The sequence below is a fragment of the Leopardus geoffroyi genome, chromosome C3, assembly GCF_018350155.1.
Source record: "Leopardus geoffroyi isolate Oge1 chromosome C3, O.geoffroyi_Oge1_pat1.0, whole genome shotgun sequence".
Classification (NCBI taxonomy): domain Eukaryota; kingdom Metazoa; phylum Chordata; class Mammalia; order Carnivora; family Felidae; genus Leopardus; species Leopardus geoffroyi.
Genome location: NC_059338.1, coordinates 69,950,132 through 69,975,365, shown reverse-complemented (window position 1 = coordinate 69,975,365; position 25,234 = coordinate 69,950,132). Strand labels below are relative to the sequence as shown.

The following is a 25,234-nucleotide window of genomic DNA, read 5'->3' as shown; positions in this document are numbered from 1 at the left end:
TCTGGACAGTGGACTCACTATTTTCCCTTGGACCTGGAGGACTCCAAAGCAGCTCAGTACTAGGCCAAGAGGTGTCATGGAGAGTGGGGTCACCACATGCCCTTGGATCTGGAGCCCCACAATAGAGCACAGCACTGGGAAATAAATTCTCCAGAACCCCAGGCTTTCCAAGAGCCATCAGACCATGATTCCTACAACCCAGCTCTGAACTAGGCCAAGGTGTCACCTGGACAACATGCTCAACACATGCCCTGGAACATGCAGCCTGAAAACCTACTTCTGCACTATTCCATGAAGTCATCTGGTCGGTGAGATCACCATGTACCCTTGGACCTGAGCCTTCCAAACAGACTGCCAGGGCGATCAAGTCGTCAAAACACTGGGCTTACCAGGAGACTTCCGACCATCCGGCATTCAACCCAGCTCTGTACTAGGCCAAGAAGTGACGTGGACATTGGGATCACCACCTGCCTGTGGACTTGGAGGCCTCCAAACAGGTCAGGACTAGGCCAAGGTGTGTCATGGCCAGTTGGCTTATCATGTGCCCTTGGATCTGGAGTACTCCAACAGAGCAAAGCACAAGGCAATCAAGTCTCGAGAACACTGGGTTTGCCAAGAACTTCAGACTACATGCCATCCAAACCAGTTCTTCCCTAGGCCAAGGAATCATGTGAAAAGGAGGCTCACTAGGTGACCTTGTAACTGGAGCCATCCACCACAACTCTACACAATATCATGTAGTCACCGGGAGAATGAGCTCACTATGTGCCCTTGGACATGGGGCTGTACAAGAGAACAACACGACTCTAATCAAGCAGAGCTCAGGGCAACTGAACATAGAGCTTGCCAATTTATTTTAGTCTATGAAACCTCCAAGCCCAGCTCAGCACTGCACCCACATGTCCACTGGACCTTTGGCCAAATGGGAGCCTTAAAACCATAAGCCCTCCATCTCTGCTTAGCACTGGGCAAAAAAAGTCACTGAAACACTGGCCTGACCCAATCATGCCTCTCTAGGAGCCCTCCAACCCAGCACAAAAGTGAGCAATTGAGTTATCAGGACATCAGTTTCACTGGTAGCCCTGTGATCCCAAGCCCTCTATTCTACCTTGACACTGGACCAATGGTTACCCTGGACACTGAGCTAATTGGGACTTTCAACCAAAATCTCCACATCCCAATAAAGCACAGGAAAACTGAGTCCCTTTCCACTCAGGACTGACTTCAAACATAAGTCCTTGTGGTCTGTAACCTGTGAAGCCTTCCTCTTTTGGGAGTCCCCCTCTTCAAAAGAAACAAACACCATGCAATAAAAGAAGAGCCAGACCATTTGTTTGAAGACTTTGTACTGAAACTCATGGCAGAACATGAGCAGGAGAGCTGGGAGGAAGTTGTAGAGGAAACCTAGGCCCTTAACACAGAGTAGTCATTGAATGAAATCCTCCAGATAAAGGAATGGTGTTCCCATCTGGAGAGATGGGGCCTTAGAAGAACAGGCCTAGTAGTGAGGAGGGAGACAGGCTCAGCTCCATGATGTACAGAGATTCTTTGTGCACATGGAGGACTTACTGGATGCTTTTTACTTCCAAGCAATGTCCAAGAAGTGCTGTCCCCCGTCCACACAAGATGACATAAAAGGAGAGCATGGAAAAGTGTGGTCATCTCCAGGAGTGGGGTCATGTCATAAGTTTATAATTTACATGAGTTTTAAATGAATAACTGAGAATGATATTATAAGAATAATGACGAGGAACAATCCCTGGGTGATTGTGGTTTGCAGATTGGCTCAGTCAACGCTGCTTTATGGCACATAACATTGTCCTAATGGTGGACAGTGTCTACATGGCTCTGAGAAAGTGTAAGTGAACTACAGGGAGATGACCTTGATCACAACATGCCTGTCCCCATGAACACATTCACACACAGTGACTTCTCAAACCCAAGGTCAGTTGATCAAGTCAGCTCTATTCTGATAGAAAGGATAAGAGAAGCAGTATGTCTGTACTCAGGTATTTCTGCATAAAGCATTTCTGTCCTGAGACGTCCCAGACAGGCTGTTGCTAAACTTGAGTTTGGACTCTGGTGCTATGGCTTCAAACTCAGGCCGTGGCAGCAGGTGTTTCTACACTTCGGTTTGTTTTCTGATGTAGACCTTTGAAGAACAAATATCACACGAATACCAGATAACCAGAGAGGAGGGAGGCCAGGGGCATTGGATAATTCCCCGTCTCTGCTTGAGGAGGTGCAGTAAGCAGAGAGTGGTGTGAGGGGCCATGATGGTGGGTTCTGTTCTGACAAAGGAAACATTGAAGGACTTGGGAAACACGTGTGGGATTCAAATTGGGTGTTTTAGATGCAGAGGTCGGGGACAGAGGAAGGCATAGTGTGAAAGAAGTGGGAACAGTTGCATCTTGACAATTGTAGGGTGTGCATAGGCATGAAGGAAAATGGTCACTTCCAAGAGGCAGAGCTAAGATTCCTTCGTGAATTGGGCACTGGGGTTAGAAGATACTTGGAGGTTAAATTTTCAGGCTCAACCCCTCCTGGGAAATGGTCCCTCTTAGCTCCAGGGATGTGGGGTGGAAGCTCAAGTGTGGTGCAGAACAAGTGAGGTGGGGTGGGGCCCACCTATAGCTCCACCTGAGATGCGAAGGAAGTGTCTAGTCCAGTGGCTCCTCAGCTCAGCTCAAGGCAGTGTGCTCCCAGCCACTGGGCATAAACTGATGGGAACCATGAGGAAACTAGCTGTGGAGGTGGCATATGAACTTCATGAGGACATAGGAAGTGTAAGATTCTGTCTTTAAGATTTTCACTCTCTCTACCACAATGTAACATCTGCTAAAGAATATTAACATCAGGAAACCAACAGTGGCATGATTGGCGTGTCTGGGTCTGTCAGTTTGTCATCTACATTTATGTATCCAACAGCACAATCTATGTGTGGAACTTCTCTATCAGTATAAAGATCTCCCTATTGCTATTGACTCCTGCCCCAGCATCCCTGGCCATGGCAATAACCAATGTGTTTTACATTTTGGGAGTTTGGGCATATTGTTAAGGAGGAGAATCCTGCAGTTGCGATATTTGATGTTGGTTTTGTTTATTGCTTGTTTGTTTTGGTTTCACTCAGCATAATGATCCTCAGATCCATCCAAATCTTGTGCATGAATTTTTAAAAAATACTTTATCATTGAGTAGGGATCCCTAATGTGGATGTAACACTTAATTCAGCCATTTGAGGGAAATTTTGTATGTTTCCAGTGGTTTGGCTATTACACATTACCCTGCCTTGAACATTTGTACACAATGTTTTGTGGGATCTTAAGTTTACATTCTCTGGGATAAATGTCCAGGAGCCGGACCACTGGGTTGTATGGTTTATGTTTAGCGCTCAAAATGACTTTCCAGAGTGGCTGTGTCATTTACATTACCGCCAGCAATGTATGAAAGAGCCACCTCTTTACAATATTTGATCTTTTAACTATTTTATTTTAACCAGCTGTTCTAACATGTTGGAAGTAATGATGCAGTCGGGGTTTCATCATTTCATTTCATTATTTCATTTCATTTCATTTCATTTCATTTCATTCCATTCCATTCCATTTACCTCATGGCTAGTGATGTAGAACATTTTCTTATGTGCTTATGCCATCTGTATGTATTTTTTGATGATATGTCTGTTCATGTCTTTTACCCATTTCCTACTTGGACAGTTTTTTTTTCTGTTGCTTTTTCAGTGTTTTAATACGGTGTAGATACAAGTCCTTCGTCACTTATGTGGTTTGAAATATGTTTGCCTAGTCTGTAGTCATATTTTCTTTATTTTACATCTTTTTTAAAAGTATAGTTATATATTTTGAGAGAGTACAAGCAGGGGAGGGCCAGAGAGAGAGGGAGAGAGATAGAGAATCCAAGGCAGGCTCCACACTGACTGCATAGAGCCTGATGCAGCGCTCAAACCCACGAACCATGAGAACATGACCTGAGCCCAAACCAAGAGTCAGACGCTTATCCAACTGAGCCACCCCAGGCGTCCCATGTTTTCTTTTTTGTTTATATAATTTTGAGAGAGAGAGACAGAGACAGAGACAGAGACAGAGACAGAAAGTGAGCAGTGGAGGTCCAGAGAGAGACACACACAGAATCTGAAGCAGGGTCCAGGCTCTAAGTTGTAAAGACATAGCCCAAACTGGGGCTTGAACTCATGGACTGCAATATCATGACCAGAACTGAAGGAACTTTGACCAACTGAGTCACCTGGATGACTCTGTGGCTTGTATTTTCATCCACCTAATAGGAGCTTTACTAGAGCAAAACGTTTTAATCTTGTTAAAGTCCTAATCACCATGTGTTTTAGCTTATAAGTCATGCTTTCATATAATATGTAAAATGCACTAATTTTAGGCCAATGACTAAACATCCGTATTGTACTTTCTCACAGTTCTGTAGGGTAGAAGTCCACCATAGGGCACTAGTGTGGTCATGTTCCAGCAAGGCCCATATTCCTGGCTTTCAGATATCCACCTTCTGGCTGTGTGTTCACATGACCTCTCTATGTATGTGTTCACTGAGGGTGCCAACTCTCTGGTTACTCATCTCCTAAGTATCCTAACCCCATCATGAAGGACCTAACCTTGTGCCCCAAGTCACACTCAGAGTCTCCTGAAGCCCCACAAGCAAGCTCATGGGAATAGGACTGGAAAGATGTGAATGGGGTGGGTGCATAATATAGTCCATACCATGTGTCTTAGGGGATATCTTGGCGTTTCAAGTCTTTGGTTTTTAATCATTTTCATAGATCATTAGGCTCATATTTTTGGTCAAATTTGTGCTATTATTAGCCATTTTTTGAAATATTTTAATCCCTATTTTTTTTTTATTCTGAGATTCTTGTAACATGAATATTAGGTTTTGGTTTCTGGGTTTTTGTTCATTGGTTGGTTATTTCTTGTAGTTTCTCATGCACTGGGGTTTCTGTTCATTTTTTTTCCAGTCTATTTTTTCTCCATTGTTCACATGGGCTACTTTCTGTTGTTCTACCTTCATGTTTACTGACTCTTTCTGGTGTCATATCCTTTGTCCTTCTGAGCCAATTGACTGTTTTAAAATTTTTACTTACTGTTCAGTTCTGTTAATTTCTTCTTTACATCTTTCTTTTCAGAGACTTGCTCTTATTAATTTCAAGCACGTTTGAAGTTGCTTCTTGAAGCATTTTTCTTTTTTTTTCTTTTTTTTTTCAACGTTTATTTATTTTTGGGACAGAGAGAGACAGAGCATGAACGGGGGAGGGCAGAGAGAGAGGGAGACACAGAATCGGAAACAGGCTCCAGGCTCTGAGCCATGAGCCCAGAGCCTGACGTGGGGCTCGAACTCACGGACCGCGAGATTGTGACCTGGCTGAAGTCGGACGCTTAACCGACTGCACCACCCAGGTGCCCCTTGAAGCATTTTTCTGATGGTTCCTTCAAATCAATTGGTAATCCCACATCTAGGTCAGAATTTGATATGGAGATCTATGGATTGTGTGACATGTTCAAGATGACATTTTCTGGGCTTTGCTTTTGAGAGTGTTCTTAATTATACATTTTTCGTATTCGAGGTGTGTCATAAGACTCTATATCTTCTTAAATCTGGTGTGTCAGCAGGTGGTAGGTCTACAAGGCTGTGGCTAGCAAGTGAAGCCCCATTAATGTTCCCAAACCAGAAGAAAGTCATAGGACTACTGTGCAGAAACACACATCATCATCCTGGCATTCTTTCCTGCAGACAACAGTGAATGTACAATGCAGCTAAAAATATTTTGTCTACTATTTCTAAGATGGAATGATGAGACTTTATAAAGACCAAAAGTCTGGTTGGGAGTGGGAATGTTTCAGGAAAAGTGTGTTCTGTGTGTTGAGGATATTGGGGAATTTTAGTTTACACCACAGGAAGTAGGTAAGCATATGCTTTACTGGGACATTTGGCATTGATTTTGGGCTTGCTCAAACCTTAAAGCAAGGTGGCCTCTCTTATTAGTGTCTTCAGCTTAGATAGCATATCCCAGTGCCTGCCAACAGAGATAAGTTCACTAGTGGGGATGAGCCCTGAGCTGTTGTGGTTACTTGTGTGGCACGGGACACACTCCTCTATACCCACTCTCCTCATATTCCTGCTTGGGAATGACCTTTGTCCACATCACCACCGGCACAGTGGAATCACGGAGGGAGAAGAACCTGCTGGTCAGCTCACCTGGAAGCCTAAAGGTCAGTCTCTCCTCCTTTGCGCATGAACCTGGGGCAAGTGTGGGGTACTCTGACATATACCTTGACACCACCTAGAGAGTGTGGATCTCTCAAAACTGACTAAAGGACCAGAGATCTAAAGGAGGGTTATCACTTCAGACATACACCCAGGACCATTCCCAATTCTGATCCAGATATCTCTCCTCTGCCAGCCACAGGTATTTATTTCCTGATGATTAAATCTTCCTCTGCTTAACCAAATCAAGCATCTCCACTTGAACTGGAGAACCCACGTGACATGGAGCAGCTGGAATAAGTTGACTTTTCAGATCATCCCAATTAGACAGGATGAGACTATCCTTGTGACTCCCAATGTGTGTATCATTCATTTCAACCCAAGTCTGCCTTTATGAGAACATCTGCCCCTACAGTCCATCAGTCTGGCTCCATGATGGGGGAGTCCATTCATTCTGGGCAAAAGAAAACATATCTTTGGGGGAAATTTTTTTGCCAAATTTACCATTACCATTTCCTGCAAAGAGTGGGTTTCCTGAAAATGGAAGTGATGTCCTTAGTCACTTTTCAAAGTCAGAGACGTTAATTCCACACCAGAAAACTGAAGATGAGTTCAGAACCTCCTTAGGTGTGTTACTAAACTTAGTAAGTTATGTGCTTATCTCAAATGAAGAATCAACTGGCATTTACATGTACAGCTGAACACCTCTACAAGGCCAGACAATTTAAAATTTTTCTCAGCCACAAATTTTGATATACCTCAAAAACAAACTTATCTCACACTCCTAATGTTCTAGCTTGCTCTAGCCTCAAGTATTCATACCACCGCTGGAATAATATTCCTTAGACAAACTGGTACGGAGAGACTGAGCATAATATTCGCTGGGTCACTTGGACTTTAATTGACTGGGGTCCCAGAGGCCACCTTGAAACAAAATATTCGAATAAGACCATATCCTTCGACCAATCTAGTAAGAATAATAAGACAGAGGTTGGTCTGGCCCTATATTTCTACTCATAAAGGAAAATGTAAAATGGTTGTTAATCTTTGAGACCTAGGCCTTCCCTTCTTGACTCATAGTGTTAGCCATGATGAAATTTATATAAATACACATATTAACAAAACATGGGACTCCCTGACCAATTTGCATGAGCCACTATTTGCATTCCTTCTCCCTACATTCTCTTTATTGCCTCCACTTTACAAACCAAACAAATAGAAATAAGTATAACATTTCTACCATCATGGACTGGTTTATGTCCTGAGTAAATAAATATAACATCAACCAATTAAATCTCTCCTCTTTGTTAGTACTTAGTGTGTCTCAGCCTGGGTTTCTGTTAATAGCTCTGAGCCTTATATGCATCCATCAGGAAGAGGCTCACTTTCCAAGCTTGTTCAACACTGGTATTCAGCTGTAAGGCAAAAATGATTTGTTGGCCTGTTAATCATGGGCGCCTTAGCAGCAGTAAGCATTATCACCTCTGCCACTGTCATTGGAATCAGCCTGCACCAAACAGTCCATGTCCTCAGTACACTTATGGTCAACAGTACCAAAGAATTAATAAACCAAATTTCTATTGATAGACAAGTTTTGGCCTGCCTTGAAGCTTTTGTGCTGCAGTGGAATTTATTGGAAAAAGACAGGAAGCCTTGTTCCTCCACTCTTAACTGCCCTATGACCCTAACTACCAGTACATATAACCGCCATTCCTTATAGGAATGGCATAACCGCCATTCCTTATAGTCACTCCCAAGCCTGGGATGCTTTCCAGACACACCTTTGCAGTGTTTTGTTTTTATTTCTATGTCTCTAACAATATAGGAAATTTGGGTGTGATATTGAGCCAACAGCTACAATATTACAGACGACCAAATTAGAAATGAATGGTCTGAATCCTGGGCAGTGTGGCATGACTTACATCTTTTCTCACTTATAGCCAGCACACATATCAAATTCTGGATAACTCTGAGAAGCAGAATACTTATACCGTGTCTCTTTTTATAAGTTTGCAGAGTCGCCCTCCAAGCCACCCAAAAACAAAAGAAGGACCAGGAGCTAGTCATGACGGTCTGTGAACAAAAAAAAAAAAACTAGAAAAAAAAAAAACAAGAAAAAAAAAAGGTGGGATTGTGGGAATTGAGTATAGGAATCCCTGAGCTTGTACCAATGGGTTAACAAGGCTAAGGATGAAAGCATCCATGATTAGGTAAGCAGGGCAAAACTGCCCTGAGCATGGAAATAGAGGAATAGGAAGCCACAGGATGAAAGCAACCAGAAGAGGTAAAGAGGATGAAACCACCCCCATCATAGAACAAAGACACAGGAATAGGAAGCCACAGATGAAAGCATCTAAGCTTAAGTAAACAGGGCTAAAGCACCCCTAGGTTCCCAGGAGCTGGGCACCAGGAAGAGGCCTGAGCAGGGTCTTCCAGGAGTGCCCTGCCCTAGAGGATCATGTGGCAAACTGCCAGGTGGCTCTTTATATCTTGTAGGCACCAGTCAATGATTCCACCTCATCTCTCAGAGAATCCAACAAACAACCCATCAAGATGTCCCAGTTATGTCCCCTAGTCACAGTTGTGGAAACTGAGGCTAGTAGCACAGCCTGGGGTCACTAGTAAGACAAGCTAGGTGAGGATCACAGTCCCTTTGACTTTTGATTGTCCTAACCTCAGGCCTGCATCTCAGCATTCTGGAAATCAGGTCCTGCCTCCGGAGCACCCCACCCTCCTGCCATGAGGCCCCTCTGAACTCAAGGGAGCCGAGCTGACCCATCTGCCTGGGACCAGACATGGTGGCTGGGGAAGGAAGACCCTGGGCTCTATAGGTTCTCCCAGTACTGGACCATCTGAGCTCTCTGTTGTCTCTCCCAGTAACAGACCAGCTGGGCTCCATGGACTCTCCTGCTACTGAACAGCTGCTCCCCTTCAGATGAGGACTTCTCACTGTGGATCTCCTGGGGGCTTGGTTTCCTTATGCTATCAACTGGCCTGCTGCTCCCCAGACCATAAACCGCCAGGTAATCAGCACTGCTCCCATAGGGTTTCATTTGCCTGAATTCCTTCCAGGTAATCCCACATCTCTGACAACTGCTCCCCATGGAGGTTGCCTCCCCTTGGACTTCCATGTGTTTGCTCATCATCCAAGGAATACATTGGCTTTGGAGTATTTTGGGAACAGAGGTCTGGAAACCTTTCTCTGGACTTAGGTCGTGAGGAACACTTTTCCCCCTTTGTGGTGTCAGTGTCCAGCTTCCTGCATTTGCCTCTTTCTGTTTTGGCCACAAGATGAACATCCATGTCTTGTCGGGAGTCAGGCTGTGGTGTCACAGGAGGAACAGGGGTCGCAACCCCAAGACCGTGCCCTTTCTTACCAAAGTGGTCTTATTTTTTCACATGCAATTGTTAATCCATTGTGAATTTCAGTATCAAATGAGAAAAATTCTATTTCAAATAAACACAAAATACAAAAATTAATCTGTCCCATCTTAGAAAATTTGGGCAGACACAAAAGCATCTATTGCAAGGTTCCAGTTATAGGAAACATCCATAGTAGGTTAAGAGCAGGGAGAACGCAGATTCATGGTTCCCAGAGGCTGGGTGAGGGGACAAATGGGGAGTGAGGGCTTCGGGTACATGGTGTCCCTTGGGGACTGAGATATCCTGCAACAATATTCTGTGGCGTGTTTGCAGAGCATTGTGAGTGTACTCAATGCCCAGGAATCGTACAATTTCAATCATATACACATTTCTTAAAAAATTAATAATAAATAGTATACAAAACCAAAATTATAAAATAATAGTTGAACTATACCAGGAAGAAAGCACAAATGGGGAGAGGAAGAAGCATTCTGCTGGGGTGTTGGGGTTGGGTGATTGAATTAGGGTCATCCTACAACTAGGTGTCCCCATGGGGCTTTGGGGGCTCTCAATGTCTCTGGGATCCTGGTGTGAGCAGTGACAGTGACAGGGGCAGGGGCAGAGCAGGAGCAAGAATAGGGACAGGGGCAGGAGCAGGGGCAGATACAAGGCAAGAACAGGACCAAGGGCAGGTCAGTGGAACCAACAGGGGCAGGAGTAAGGCCAGGGGCAGGAACTGTGGGAGGGCTGGGGGCAGGAGCAGAAACAGGGCCAGTGGCAGGGGCAGAACAATGGCAGGGGTAGGAATAGAAACAGGGACAGAGGCAGTGGTGGGGGCAGGAGTAGGAATAGTGGAAGCCACAGAGGCAGGAGCAGGAAGAGTGTCAGGAGAAGGAGCTGGAATAGAAGCAGGAATAGTGTCAGGAGCTGAGGCAGGAGCAGAGGCAAGAATTGGAGCAGGAGCTGGTTCACTCTGCACAGGTGCTGGCTGTCCCTGAACAGGTGTCAGGTCATCTTCTGGCTCATGGACTCCTGCAGGAGTCCCTCCAGACAGCACCTTCCCTGCAGAGCGGCTGATGCCAGCGATCATGTGGCCTGGAGACACAGTGGCTTCTGCTCCTGCACCTGACTCTTCAGAATAATACAGAGAGATATTTGGAGCAAGTCTAAGTCCTTAGCTGTGATATGAGAAAGATCACCTCCATGCCTGCCTCTCCAGGTTCCTTGGCATAGAGAGAACACACCTCTGAGCCTCCCAGAGAAGCCACAGCCAGGAACACACACCAGGACCTGTTCCCTTCTGCAAACCACAGCTGGGTACTCTGAGGCCAGAGTTTGCTCCTGTCCCCCACCATGACCTGGGGGCTCCTCCCTGGGTGAACAATTACTGGCTGGCCCCATACACCCACATCACCCATCCTCAGCCTTCTCACCCTCTGGCTCTACCTCCGCAGGCTGTAGCTCCTGGACCAGTGACTGGTGGACCATTGTCTTGTACATTGTTCTGGACTGTGACCACTCCAAGCAATCTCCACTCCCTTTTCTGGAGACTTCCCACTGGTCACTTTCTGTGTCCAGGGTGGCCCTCCTGGGGGGTTGGACACATGGGCATCTCAACAAGGTAGACAAAGCATGGGTCTGCCAGCCGCTTCCTGATCACATATGTAGTCTTCTGTAAAGACATTGAATAGGAGCCATCCCAGATGTATCACAGCCATGCCCAAACATCCTCAGGGTCTTTCTGCCTTCTCCCACTGATGCTTCTAGATTGGACACTGACCTGTGTACAACCCTGCACCCATGACACAATGACATACAACTTCAGTGCTCAGGATGAACTTTGGGGACAACAGGAAAGCCCCAGAACACCCAGTCCCTCTCCACCAGCCTTTACCTGGGTTGTGAGCATGACCTCCCACCAGGCCTCTGAATGCTCATCAGACTGCACCTGCTCAGCAGGCTCTCCACATGACCCTTCCTTCCACACATAGACACATACACATGGGGGATTGGGATGTGGGGCCACACAGGTCAGTAAGAGAGGTATCAGGCTTGACTGGCCAGATATGGGACTCTCTATGTTACCTTTGGTTCTTTCCAAGCTAGAATCCAGAGGTGACCAGTGTGAGACATAGCACACTGTCTCCAGGATCGTGAAGCAGTGTCACTTTTGGCTCTCCTGAGCCGAAAGCCTGGTGACGTGGGCACACAGCAGGAGAGCATGTTGCTTATGTGCAGGTTTCCAAACAAATAAGCCCAGCAGGACTCTGTCTCCAGAATGTGGGTGCCTGGTTACCTGAGTTCTGAATTCTGTTGTGCTCTGTTGTCAAGGAAGTGAGGTCACTGCCTGGTGGCTCCTTGCCAGGCTTCTTTCTTATGCAACAGCCAGTCTCTCAGGCCTCAGTTGAGACGGGCTCCACTCCACCCCGTGCCCTGTCCATACAGTGACACCAACACACCTCACCCAAAGCTCCCAGGAGTCCTGGGTGCAGCCAGTGCCCCAGCGTTGAGGACACAGAGCTGAGTTGAGGCCAGACTCCTACCCTTGACCCTAAGTGTGACCCTGCACAAATCCTGGCCTGCTCAGGGCCTCCCAAGTCTCCCCATCTGCACTGTGTGGTCATTCTGGCATCTACTTCTAGGGACACCATCAAGGGAGCGGCCTATAGAAACGCCCATACCTGCTATCACATGAGGCTTATGCATACACTTGTCCAGGGAAGGGTGAGAGAAAGGTGACCGTGGCATATAACACACTCTAAAGGGCCTGAGTTGGCTCTGGGGTCCAGAAAGAGCCACCCCTTCCTGCCTGGTTCCCAGGCCCAGTGGGAAATTTTAAATGAACTCATTCAGGTCTTGTCCCACCTGACACACACTTACACGTGTGGGCTCAGGGCCCAGTGCCTCTTCTGGGCCAATGTGCTGAGCAGTCCCCATAGTGTCTCCCAGTGTTTCTGAATCCTGGTCACACATCCCTCCACTCCCGGGTGGGTGACCCATCTGACTTTGTTCTAAGGGATAGAAGAGAATGATGGTGTGTCATTTCCAAGCTGCTTTGTGCAAGTCTGTGGTTTCTCCTGGTTTCCTCTCTCCTTTGTCCATTCTCTGTTTCTGCCTCAGACTGTCTCTGTGTTTCCACATGACCAGAGCTAGTGGAATTCAGATTCCATATGAGAATCCTCAGAATCCTCCCTGGTGCCCTGTCTCCCACACGTGTCTTGGTATTCATATCACTCCTGAGGCATCCTCCCGCATCCAGGACTGCCTCTGGAACCACTTCCTAGGGAGGACCTGAGACTCCAGCAAGGAAGCTCATGACCTTGGTCCCCATAATGGCATCCATTGCTCTGCTAGGTTCCACAAACAAAGGTCCTCAGTCCTCCAAGTCCCAGGTTTTCCTCTGCTCATGACCTTGAGGGAGTATAAGCATTGTCCTCGGGTGGGGTATATGCAGTATATTCTCCACATCCATCCTGTTATTGCAAACGGCAGGATTTCCTTCTTCTTTAAACAGTATAATGCTAAGCAAAATAACTCATAAAATGAAAATTCCATTTTATTTCACTCATATGCACAATTTGGAACCTAAGCAAATCAATATTAGAGGAAAGGAGAGGCAATCCCAACAAACTCAGAAACAAACTGTTGGATACCAGAGAAGAGGTGGGTGGGAGATTGGATGAAATGGGTGATGGGGATTATGACTATATATATACACATCTTGAACATTTTTGGCATTTGAAATATTTTGTGATTAATGTTGAAAATGTAAAAATAAAATGTATATTCCCTTACTTCTAATTGCATCCAGGAAAAAAACCTCTAGAAACAGCAAGAAATGGATGACCAAAGTTTATTATCAGAGAGCAGAGATTTACAGTGACTGAAATTGTATATTTATATTTATTTTCACATGAGAATACCTTCCTATCATCTACCTAAGATTACTTCTTTTTCATTGTAACATAAATCCTAAAAATCATTCATCATCATGTGTCTTGAACTTGTGGGGGTGTGATAAGCCCAATTAAAAATTTGAAAATTGTGTTCTATGAAAATTTCATTTTTGATAGTAACATAATACCATTTAAGCAAACAATAAAAAACAAGAACAAAATAATGAAAAATGACACAAACATATGGGAAGATATGCAATCCTAATGAATGGGAAGAATTAATATTGATAAAATATATATACAACCAGAGTAACCTAGAGATACAGTGGACTCGTTATCAAAATGCTAATAGCGTTTTTCACAAAAGTAGAATAAAAATGCTAATATTTGAATGGAACCACAAACAAATCCACATAGAAAGCAATTTTGAAAAAAAAAGAAAAAGAAGAAGAACAAAGCTGGCGGCACCACAATCTCAGATTTCAACATACACTGCAATGATAAAAACCACAAAACATCATGGTATTGGCACAAACATAGTTGCATAGATCAATGAAACTGAATAGAGACTCACACTTATATGGTCGATATATTTACACCATTAGAAAATGGAACAGGGATATGCAAAAGAAAGAACCTGGATCATTTCTTAATGATATAAAAAATACCATCAAACTCTACTAAAGACCTAAATGTGAGACCAGAACACACACACACACACACACACACACACACACACACACACACACATATATATATATATATATATATATATATATAAATTTTTAATTTAAATTCCAGTTAGTTTACCTAAAGTGAAATATAGTTTCATATATAGCATATAGTGATTCAACGTTTCCGTACATCACACAGTGATCATTACAAGTTCACTCCTTAATCCCCATCACCTATTTACTCCATTTCCCACTGACCTCCCTCTTGGAACCATCAGTTATCAATACTTAAGAGTCTGTGGTTTGATTTGCCTCTTTCTCTTTTTCCTCATTTTCCTCATTGATTTTCTTTCTTTAATTCGACATATGAGTGAAATCACATGGTATTTGTCTTTTTTCCCACTGGCTTATTTCGCTTAGCCTCATACCCTCTCTCTCAGTCACATGACCTTGCTAATAGCAAGAATATGTTGTTGGCACAAGAGCAGATACTAAGATCAATGGAACAGAATAGAGAACCCAGAAATGGACCCACAAATGTATGGCCAACTCAGCTTTGACAAAGCAAGAAAGAACATCCAATGGAATAAAGACCTTCTCTTCAGCAACTGGTGCTGGGAAAACTGGACAGCAACATGCAGAAGAATGAACATGAACCACTTTCTTTCTCCATACACAAAAATCAACTCAAAATGGATAAAAGACCTCAATGTAAGACAAGAACCCATCAAAATCCTCGAGGAGAAAGCAGGCAAAAACCTCTTTGATCTTGCCCGCAGCAACTTCTTACTCAACACGTCTCCAGAGGCAAGGAAAACAAAAGCAAAAATGAACAACTGGGACCTCATCAAAATAAAAAGCTTCTGCACAGCGAAGGAATCAATCAGCAAAAGTAAAAGACAACTGACAGAATGGCAGAAGATATTTTCAAACGACATATCAAATTAAGGGTTAGTATCCAAAATCTATAAAAACTTATCAAACTCAACCCCCAAAAAACAAGTAATCCAGTGAAGAAATGGGCAAAAGACATGAATAGACACTTCTCCAAGGAAGACATCCAGATGGCCAACCAACACATGAAAAAATGCTCGACATCTCTCATCAGGAAAATACAAATAAAAAAACCCATGAGATACCACCTTACACCTGTCGGAATGGCTAACATTAACAACTCGGGCAACAACAGATGTTGGCGAGGAGGCAGAGAAAGAGGATCCCTTTTGCATTGTTGGTGGGAATTCAAGCTGGTGCAGCCACTCTGGAAAACATTATGGGGGTTCCTCCAAAAGCTAAAAATAGAATTACCCTATGACCCAGAATTTGCACTACTAGATATTTTTTCCAAGGGATACAGTTGTTCTGTTTCAAAGGGACACATGCACTCCAATGTTTATAGCAACACTATCAACAATAGCCAAAGTATGGAAAGAGCCCAAATGTCCATCGATGGATGAATGGATAAAGAAAATGTGGTATATATATACAATGGAGTATTACTCGGCAATCAAAAAGAATGAAATCTTGCCATTTACAACCATGTGGATGGAACTGGAGGGTATTATTCTAAGCGAAATTAGTCAGAGAAAGACAACAATGCTAAGACTTCACTCATACGAGGACTTTAAGAGACAAAACAGATGAACATATGGGAAGGGAAACAAAAATGATATGAAAACGGGAGGGGGACAAAACAGAAGAGACTCATGAATATTGAGAACAAACTGAGGGTTTCTGGAAGGGTTGTGGGGGGGGGTGGGCTAAATGGGTAAGGGGAATTAAGGAATCTACTCCTGAAATCATTGTTGCACTCTATGCTAAATTGGATGTAAATTTAAACAAATAAAAAAAATAAAATTAAAAAAAAAAGAAAAGAAAAAGAATACGTTGTTGTTTGTTTTGTTTTCTTGGTGTAGTAATATTCCATTATATGTGATACCTATATATGCATTTCCTTTCCTATTCATTGGTCAATGGACACTTGACCAATTTTGGCTATTTTAAGTAATGGCAAATATAAACATCTGGGTGCACATATTCCTCTGAAATATTATTTTCGTGTTCTTTGTGTAAGTACCTAGTAATGCAATCGCAGAGTCATAGGGTACTTATATTTTTAACTTTTTGAAGAAACTCCATACTGTTTTCCAGAGTGGCTGCACCAGTTTGCATTCCCACCAACAGTGTAAGAGGTTACCTCCTTCTCCACAACCATGCTAACACGTGTTATTTCCTGTGTTGTTGATTTTACCCATTCTGAGAGTGTGAGCTGATATCTCATTGTAGTTTGAATTTGCATTTCCCTGATGATCATATATTGGGCATATTCTAAAGGGTCTACTGGCCATCTCTATGTCTTCTTTTAAAAAATGTCTTCTCATATCTTCTGTCCATTTTTAATTGTATTAATCAGTTTTTGCGTATTGGGTTTTATAAGTTCTTTATATATCTTGGATACTAACACTTACCAGATATGTTATTTGAAACTATCTTCTCCCAGTTTGTAAGTTGCCCTTTAGTTGTTTAGTTTCAACTGAAAGAAGTTATTGCCTGTGTTCTTTTCTAGGATTTTTATGGTTTTAGGACTCACATTTACATTTTTAATCAACTTTGATTTTAATTTTGTGTATTGTGTATGAAAGTGGTACAGTTCCATTTTTCTCATGTCGCTTGCCACTTTTCCAAACACTCTTTGTTGAAGAAACTGTCTTCTGCATATGATATTCTTTCCTTTTTTGTCAAGATTATTTGACTTAGGGGCGGATTCATTCCTGGGTTTTCTATTCTGTTCTATTGGTCTGTGTGTCTATTTTTATGACAGTAGTATACTGTTTTGATTATTCCAGATTTTATTTATTTATTTATTTATTTATTTATTTACTCCAATACAGTGGAGTGTTGACATCAGGAGTAGAACCCAATGATTCATCACTTGCATATAACACCCAGAGCTCAACCTATCAAGTGTCCTTCTTAATGTCTACAACTATTTAGTCCATCCCACCCTTCACTTTCCCTCTGTCAACCCCCTGTCGGTTCTGTGTATTTAATAGTTTTTTATGGTTTACATTGCTCTCTGTTTTTATCTTACCTTTCCTTCCCTTCCCCAGTAAATCTGTTGTGCTTCTTAAATTGTACATATGAGTGAAATCATATGATACCTGTTTGTCTCTGGCTGACTTATTTTCCCTAGCTTAATACACTATTTCCATACACGTTGTTCAAAGAGCAATGTTTCATTTCTTTTCCTTGCTAAAGTGTATTCCATTGTATATATATGCCACATCTTCTTTATCCATTCATCAGTTGATGGGCATTTAGGCTCTTTCCCTAATTTGTCTGTTTTTGATACTGCTGCTATAAATTTGGGGTGCATATGGCTTTCAAATCAGCATATTTGTATCCTTTGTATAAATACCTAGTAGTGAAATTTCTGGCTCATAGCCTAGTTCTATTTTTAATTTCTTCAGATACCTCTGTACTGTTTTCCAGAGTGGCTGCACCAAGAATACCTAACAATTATAAATATTTATGATCCCAGCATCGGAGCGCCCAAATATATGAATCAATTAATCACAACCACAACCACATTTACTAAAACCAATGCTGTAATACTAGGTGACTTTACTACCTCACTTACAACATTGGGTCACTCCACCTTTGTAATATAATTTGAAATCTGGTATTGTGATACCTCCAGCTTTGCTTTTCTTTTTCAAGGTTGCTTTGGTCTTTGGTGTTTCCATATTCATTTTAGGATTGCTTTATCTTTGTCAAAAATGCTGTTGGTATTTTGACAGGGATTGAATTAAAAGTGTAGACTCTTGGGGCGCCTGAGTGGCTCAGTCGGTTGAGCGGCCGACTTTGGCTCGGGTCATGATCTCGCAGTCCGTGAGTTTGAGCCCCGCGTCAGGCTCTGTGCTGACAGTTCAGAGCCTGGAGCCTGTTTCAGATTCTGTGTCTCCCTCTCTCTGACCCTCCCCTGTTCATGCTCTGTCTCTCCCTGTCTCAAAAATGAATAAATGTTAAAAAAAATAAAAAAAATGTGTAGACTCTTTTGGATAGTATAACCTTTTTAACAATATATGCTTTTTAATCCATGAACATGGGACATTTTCCCATTTCTCTGTGTCATCTCCCATTACTTTTCAGAGCACAGGTATTTCACCTTTGTCCTTTTTAAATTTTGGTTTATTTTTAAACATCTGATGCAATTGTAAATGGAATTGATTGCTTATTTTCCTCCTGCTGCTTCATTACCATTGTATAGAAATGTAATAGATTTCTGTACATTGAATTTGTGTTCTGCAGGGTTACTGAATTTGTGTAACAGTTCTAGCAGTGTTTCTGTAGAGTCTTTTAGGTTTAGTATAGAGATTATCCTGTTATCTGCAAAAAGAGAACCTAGTTAGTATTCTTCTGTGTGATTTGCATATCCTTTATTTTTATTTAATTTTAATTTTAATTTTTGTCTATTTGCTGTGGGTATGACTTCCTGTACTATCTTAAATAACAGTGGTGAGAACACACATCCTTATCATCTTCTTCAACATAGAGGAAAAGCTCTCAGTTTTTCCCCATTGAGGATAATATTAGCTGTGGGGTTTTCATAGATGGTTTTTATTATATTGAGGTATGATCCCTCTACACATGCCTTAATGAGGGTTTTTAAAATAAATGGATGCTTGTCAATTATTTTTGTGTGTGTCTATTGAATGGATTAGATTGTTCTTATCCTTTCTCTTATTGATATGATGTATCACATTGATTAATTTGTGAATATTGAACCACCCTTGCAGCCCAGGAATAAATCTCACTTGATCATGGTGAATAATTTTTTAAATGTATTGTTTGGATGACTACTATTCCATTGAGAATTTTGCATCTCTGCTCATCAGGGATATTGGTAGTTATCTTTCTTAGTGGAGTATTGATCTGGTTTTGGTATCTGTGTAATGCTGGACACATAGAGTGAATTTGCAAGTGTCCCTTCCTTTTCTATATTTTAGGAAAATTTGAGAAGAATGGGTATTAATTCTTGTCTAAATGTTCGACAGAAAGTTCCTGTGAAGGCATCTGGCCCTAGATTTGTGTTGTTTGGGAGATCTTTATTTACTCTCTTTCTTTGCTGGGTATCAGTCTGTTAATGTGTTCTATTCCTCTTTCACTTTTGGTAAACCACATTTCTCTACATTGTCCAATTTCTTGGCATATAGTTTTTCTTTACATTATTATATAATTGGTGGCAGTTTTGTGGTGTTAACTGTTATTTCTCCTCTCTCATTTGTGGTTTTATTTATTTGGGTCATTTCTCTTTTCTTTCTGATATTACGACTAGACGTTTATCATATTTTTTTCAACAATACTAGCTCCAGGTTTCATCGATCTGTTCTCTTTATTCTTTGATTGTTTGTTTTTATTTCCTATATTATTTATTTCTACTCTCTATATTATTTCCTTCCTTTGGCTGGTTTCATTTCTTGTTTGCTTTCTATCTCCTTTAGGTGTAAAATGGGGTTGTTTGAGCTTTTTCTAGTTTCTTGAGGTAGATCTGTATTGCTATATACTTCTCTCTCATGCTCACTTTTCTTGCATACCAAAGGTGTGTACCATTGCATTTTCCTTTTCATTTGCTTCCATGCATTTCTAAAATTTCTTCTTTGATTTCCTCATTTCCTCATTATTGTTTAGCAGCATGTTGTTTTACCTCCATGTATTTGTAGACGTTAGAATTATTTTCTAGTGATTGACTTCTAGTTTCATAGTGTTGTGACCAGAAAATATGCATAGTATGATTTTAATATTTTGTATTTGTTCAGGCATGTTTTGTTACCTAGTATGCAATGCATTCTAGAGAGTGTTCCGTGTGTGCACTTTATGAGAATGTGTATCATGCTGTTTTAGGATGAAATGTTCTGAATATATCTGTTACCCAGTGTATCATTCAAATCTACTGTCTCCTTGTTGATTTTCTGTTTATATGATCTTTCCTTTGAAGTAAGTGGGGTTTTAAGTCCCCTAACTTATTTTAGTACAATTGATTAGTTCCTTTATGTTCGTTAGTAATAATTTTAGATATTTGTGTGATACCATGTTGGCTGAATAAACATTTGAAATTACTATGTCTTCTTCTTGCATTGACACTTTTATATTTTGTACTGCCATTCTTTATCTCTTGTTTCAATGTCTTTGTTTTAATGTCTAGTTTCTCCATGTAAACTTTGATGCTTTAGCTTTCTTTTGACATTCACTTACATGATTCAGGCTTCTCCATCCCCTCACTTTCAATATGTAGGTGGCTTGAGCTCTAAAATACATCTCTTCTAGGCTGCTTTCAGTTGGATCTTGTTTCCTTATCCATTCTGAAACCCTTTACATTTTGACTGGAGCATTTAATCCACTTTCATTCAAGCAAATTATTTTTAGATGTTTGTTGGCAGGTTATATTTGTTGTTAGATATTTATTGATAGTTATTGTTTCTGGAATTTTTCTCTGATACTTTCTTGTCATTGTCACTTCTATCTCTTTTGTTCACTCAAACAGTCCTTTATATTATGTCTTTCAGGACTGGTTTAGTGGTCAGAAACTCATTCAGTTTTCATTTATCTGGGAAAATCTTTATCTCTCCTTTGTCTCTGAATGAAACCCATTCTGTATACTGTACACTTGGCAGCAGATTTTTCCCAATCAGCACCTTGAATACATCATCCCACTCACTTCTGACCTGTCAAGATTTTGCTGAGAAATCTACAGCTAGCCTATGGGCCTTGTCTTCTTTTGTCTTACTGATTTTAAGATGTTGTTTTTATCAGTATAAGTTGTAAATCTATTGACCACATGCCTTGATTTGAGTCTGCTCTTGTTGATTAGGTTTGGGCTTTGTGCCTCCTGGGTCTGGATATCTGTTTCCTTTTCAAAATTAGAAAATTTTACAGCTATCGTTTCTTACAGGAAAATTTCCACTTCTTTCTTTCTCTTCAATCACTCCTATAATATATATTATTATATTGGATGGAGTCACTGAGGTCCCTAAGTCTATTGCCATTTTGCATAATACTTTTTCCTTTTTGTTCAGCTTGATTACCTTCCAGAACTGTCTTCTAGGTCATTAATTCATTCCTCTGTTTCTACCATCCTACTTTTTACTCCTTCAAGCATGTTTCTCATTTTAGGCACACCACTGAGTTTCAAAACTCAAATTTTAGGGATTCTCTCAGAATGGACCTCTGCTGCTTCTTGGGGGAGGGTATGGCCATGCTTTTGCTGGCCTTTGCAAAACAAACAAATGAACAAACAAAGCAAAAAAAAGCAATTGCATGACTAAGCGACTGTTCAGTTTCACTCATAACAGAGCAGAAAGCAGGCACCCCTGCTTGTAGCCCTGGGCTGGAGCAAGTGCCCTCTCTTATGCCTGGAAATAGCACAGCACATTGGCAGGACCTATCTTTCTTGTGACCCAAGGGATCCTCAGAACACACTGTCACTCCTGGGATTCTATTTTGTTTCACCATTTGAGCCCCTTAACCAGGCACTTCCCCTACTGTGGGAAACTGCTGAAAGGTTGAGATTTTGCACGATGTTCCTTATAATACTTTGCTGTAGCTTCTGTAAGCAGGCTCCGTCCTGGTGGTTGGACCCAGAGCAATTTCTCCCCAGGTAAACTCTGCATCTCCAACCTTCCAAACAGTGGTCCGTTGTCTACATAAAGTTTTGCAGTTTTTGTTCATTACAGATTCTGATTTATTTCTTTGGATTTCAGAATGATTTGATAACTGTCTAGCTGTGTTCAGAACATGAGACAAGCTTAGGGTCTCCCTACTGCTCAACCATCTTAACTCCTGCCTCCATCACCATACATAGTTATATTTTTTTCTTGTGATGAGAATTGTTAAGAGGTACTTCTAGCAACTTTCAGGTATGCAATACACTATCAACTATATTAAATACCCTTATGACATTATTTTATAACTGGGCGTTCGTACCTTTTTACCCCATTAACCGATTTTGATTATTTTTCTATCCCTATCTCTGGAAATCACCAGTCCATTCTCTATACTTTTGAGCTCTACTTTTTTAACTTCCACATATAGGTATTTTTCATGGTATTTGTCTTTCACTGTTTGACTTATTGTACTTAGAATAATGCCCATAAGACCCATCCATCCATGTTCTAAAAGGCAGGATTTTTTTTTGACTCAATAATAGTCCCTTCATATTTGTCCCACATTTTCTTTGTCCATGTATCTATTTGATGGACCCAAGTTGTTTTCATATTTTGGCTACTGTAAATAATGCTGCAATGCACATGTAGATACATATATATTTTTTAGTGTTTATATCATTTCTCGATATATACTTAGAAGTGAAATTGCTAGATCATGTCTTAGTTGTATTTTTAATTTTTTAAAGAAAGCTTTACACTGTTTCCCATAGTGGCTGCATGAATTTACATTCCCACCAATAGTACACAAGTGTTTCCTTTTTTTTCTATATACGTGCAAACTTTTTTATTATTTCTTGGCTTATGATAATAGCCACTCTAATCCATATGAGGTAATGGCTCCCTATTTTCATTTGCATTTCTTTGATAATTCCTGGGGTTGGCCATCTTGACATTTACCTCTTTTGCCATCTGCAGGTCTTCTCTTTATAGCTATCTATTCAGATTTTCTGCTCATATTTTATTTGAAATTTTTGAGATGTATTTAATTTTTAGAGGGACAACATGCAAGCAGGGGAGGAGGCAGTGGAAGGGATATAGACAATTCCAAGACAATTAAACATTCACCCCAGAGCCTGATGCAGGGCTTGATCCCACAACCCTGGATCATGACCTGAGCCAAAAATCAAAAGTTGGATACTCAAATGACTGAACCACCCAGGTGCCCCAATTGGCCCATATTTTAAAGAAATTGTTTTTTTTCTTTGTTATGAAGGTATATACATTAAAGAGTAAACCCCAATCAAATAAATAATTTATAACTATTTTCTCACATTCAGTAAGTTGCCTTTTCACTTTGTTTTTGGTAAATAGATACGTTTCAATCATAATATCAGAGTTATCTGTACCATTTTAATAACAACAACTTCCTATAAAGATAGCACTAAAAACAAAGAATAGAAGCTTGAATTTCTCTAGAGCACCGCCAATCCACTAAAGATGTATGGCTTATAAAACAATGTCCACAGCTCCCCCCCCCCAATTTCCATATTTTATCCACTTCTTGTGGATTAAGGTATATTGACTGAAGTTCAATCAAATATGACTAGGCAATATGTTATTGAGAAGAGCAACCTGGGCACTATGTTGAACAGGGATTCACTCATACAGAAAGTGTAGTGGTAATGATTATGAATATCAGTGACACTCAGAAACACCTAAAGGAAGCTGAACTTACCATGGCCAAAATAATATCTGATCAAACCTGATGGAGAAAATTTCTCATTCATTAGATTGGATGAAATTATTTCAATGTAGTCAGTACACTGAGATGATATAACTCAGGTCAAATGACTGTTTCTAACATATAATTAATAATTGTATCATTCAAATATCCTCCACCAATTTAAACCCATTTTTGCCATGCAGCTACCACATCATTTCTTTCTTTCTTTTTCTTACAGCACAATTCCTGAAACTCACTGCACTCCTTGTCTCCATTTTTGCTCTATTTATTCTCTTAAAGGGAGGGTGAGTTTTGGTTTCCTCCCAAACTCCACTCTAGCTTCTAAATTTAATATCAGATCCCAGATCTAGCTTTCTACCCCACTTAAGCCACACACCTGATGCTTCTTCTCTGGATGCTTCTCATCACATGCTGTCTGGGACCCCACTCTCAGCCGTCTTCATTCCCTGGAAGACACTTCAAATTTAATAAGTCCAGAATTTACAATCTGAATTACTTTGTTCCAAATTTCTCCCATTGTCCTCTCCATCTCTGCTAATTAAAAATTCACCTCTAGTTTCCAAGATCAAACACCTTGGAACTCTTTTGGCTCCTCTCTTTTGCTTACACCTTGTCCTTTGTTAACATAATTGTCCAATCTACCAGAGAAGACCATATCTAAAACACTCTGACTGACTTCCTAGCAACATCCCAGACCCTGTGACCAGCATTTCCATTTAATTTTTCATTAGCATCTTTTTCCACCGTGTTGTTTTTAAATGTTTATTTTTGAGAAAGAGAGAGAGAGAGAGAGGGAGAGAGAGAGAGAAAGAGAGAGACAGAATATGAGCAGGGGAGTAGCAGAGATAGAGGGAATCCGAAACAGGCTCCAGGCTCTTAGCTGTCAGCACAGAGCCCTAGGCGGGGCTGAACTCATAAACCATGAGATCATGACCTGAGCCAAAGCCGGATGCTCAACTGACTGAGCCACCCAGGCGCCACCAAAGTAATGTCTATGTATGTTATGTTTGTTTTAGTTTATTTTGTTTTATACACAAGTTAGTTAATATACACTGGGGGCGCCTGGGTGGCGCAGTCGGTTAAGCGTCCGACTTCAGCCAGGTCACGATCTCGCGGTCCGTGAGTTCGAGCCCCGCGTCGGGCTCTGGGCTGATGGCTCAGAGCCTGGAGCCTGTTTCCGATTCTGTGTCTCCCTCTCTCTCTGCCCCTCCCCCGTTCATGCTCTGTCTCTCTCTGTCCCAAAAATAAATAAACGTTAAAAAATATACACTGCAGTCTTGGCTTCAGGAGTAGAACCCAGTGATTCATCGCTTATTTATGACACCCAATCGTAATCCCCCAAAAAATGCCCTCCTTAATGCCCATCAACCATTTAACTTACCCTGTGCCCCCTTCCAGCAACCCTCCGTTTGTTCTCTGGATTTAAGAGTCTCTTAGGGTTTGCCTCCCTCTCTGACTTTATCTTGTTTTCCTGTTCCTGCCCTTATGTTCACCTGTTGAGTCTCTCAAGTTCCACATATGAGGAAATCATATGATATCTGTGTTTCTCTGACTGACTTATTTGGCTTGTTGCAAATGGCAAGATTTCATTCTTTTTCATCATGGAGTATATACCCATTGTGTATATGTACCACATATTTTTTTATCCATTCA

At 41.4% G+C, this 25,234-nt stretch overlaps 1 long non-coding RNA gene across 1 annotated transcript in view; it reads left to right on the top strand.

Annotated features, from left to right (window-relative positions):
- Positions 1-7,263: 7,263 nt before the first annotated feature.
- LOC123585341 overlaps positions 7,264-25,234 on the top strand; it is a 23,853-nt gene continuing 5,882 nt past the window's right edge. Inside the window, exons 1-2 of the long non-coding RNA XR_006706102.1 lie at positions 7,264-7,276; positions 8,355-8,365. This is a non-coding gene — a long non-coding RNA (uncharacterized LOC123585341). The remainder of the gene's footprint in view (positions 7,277-8,354; positions 8,366-25,234) is intronic.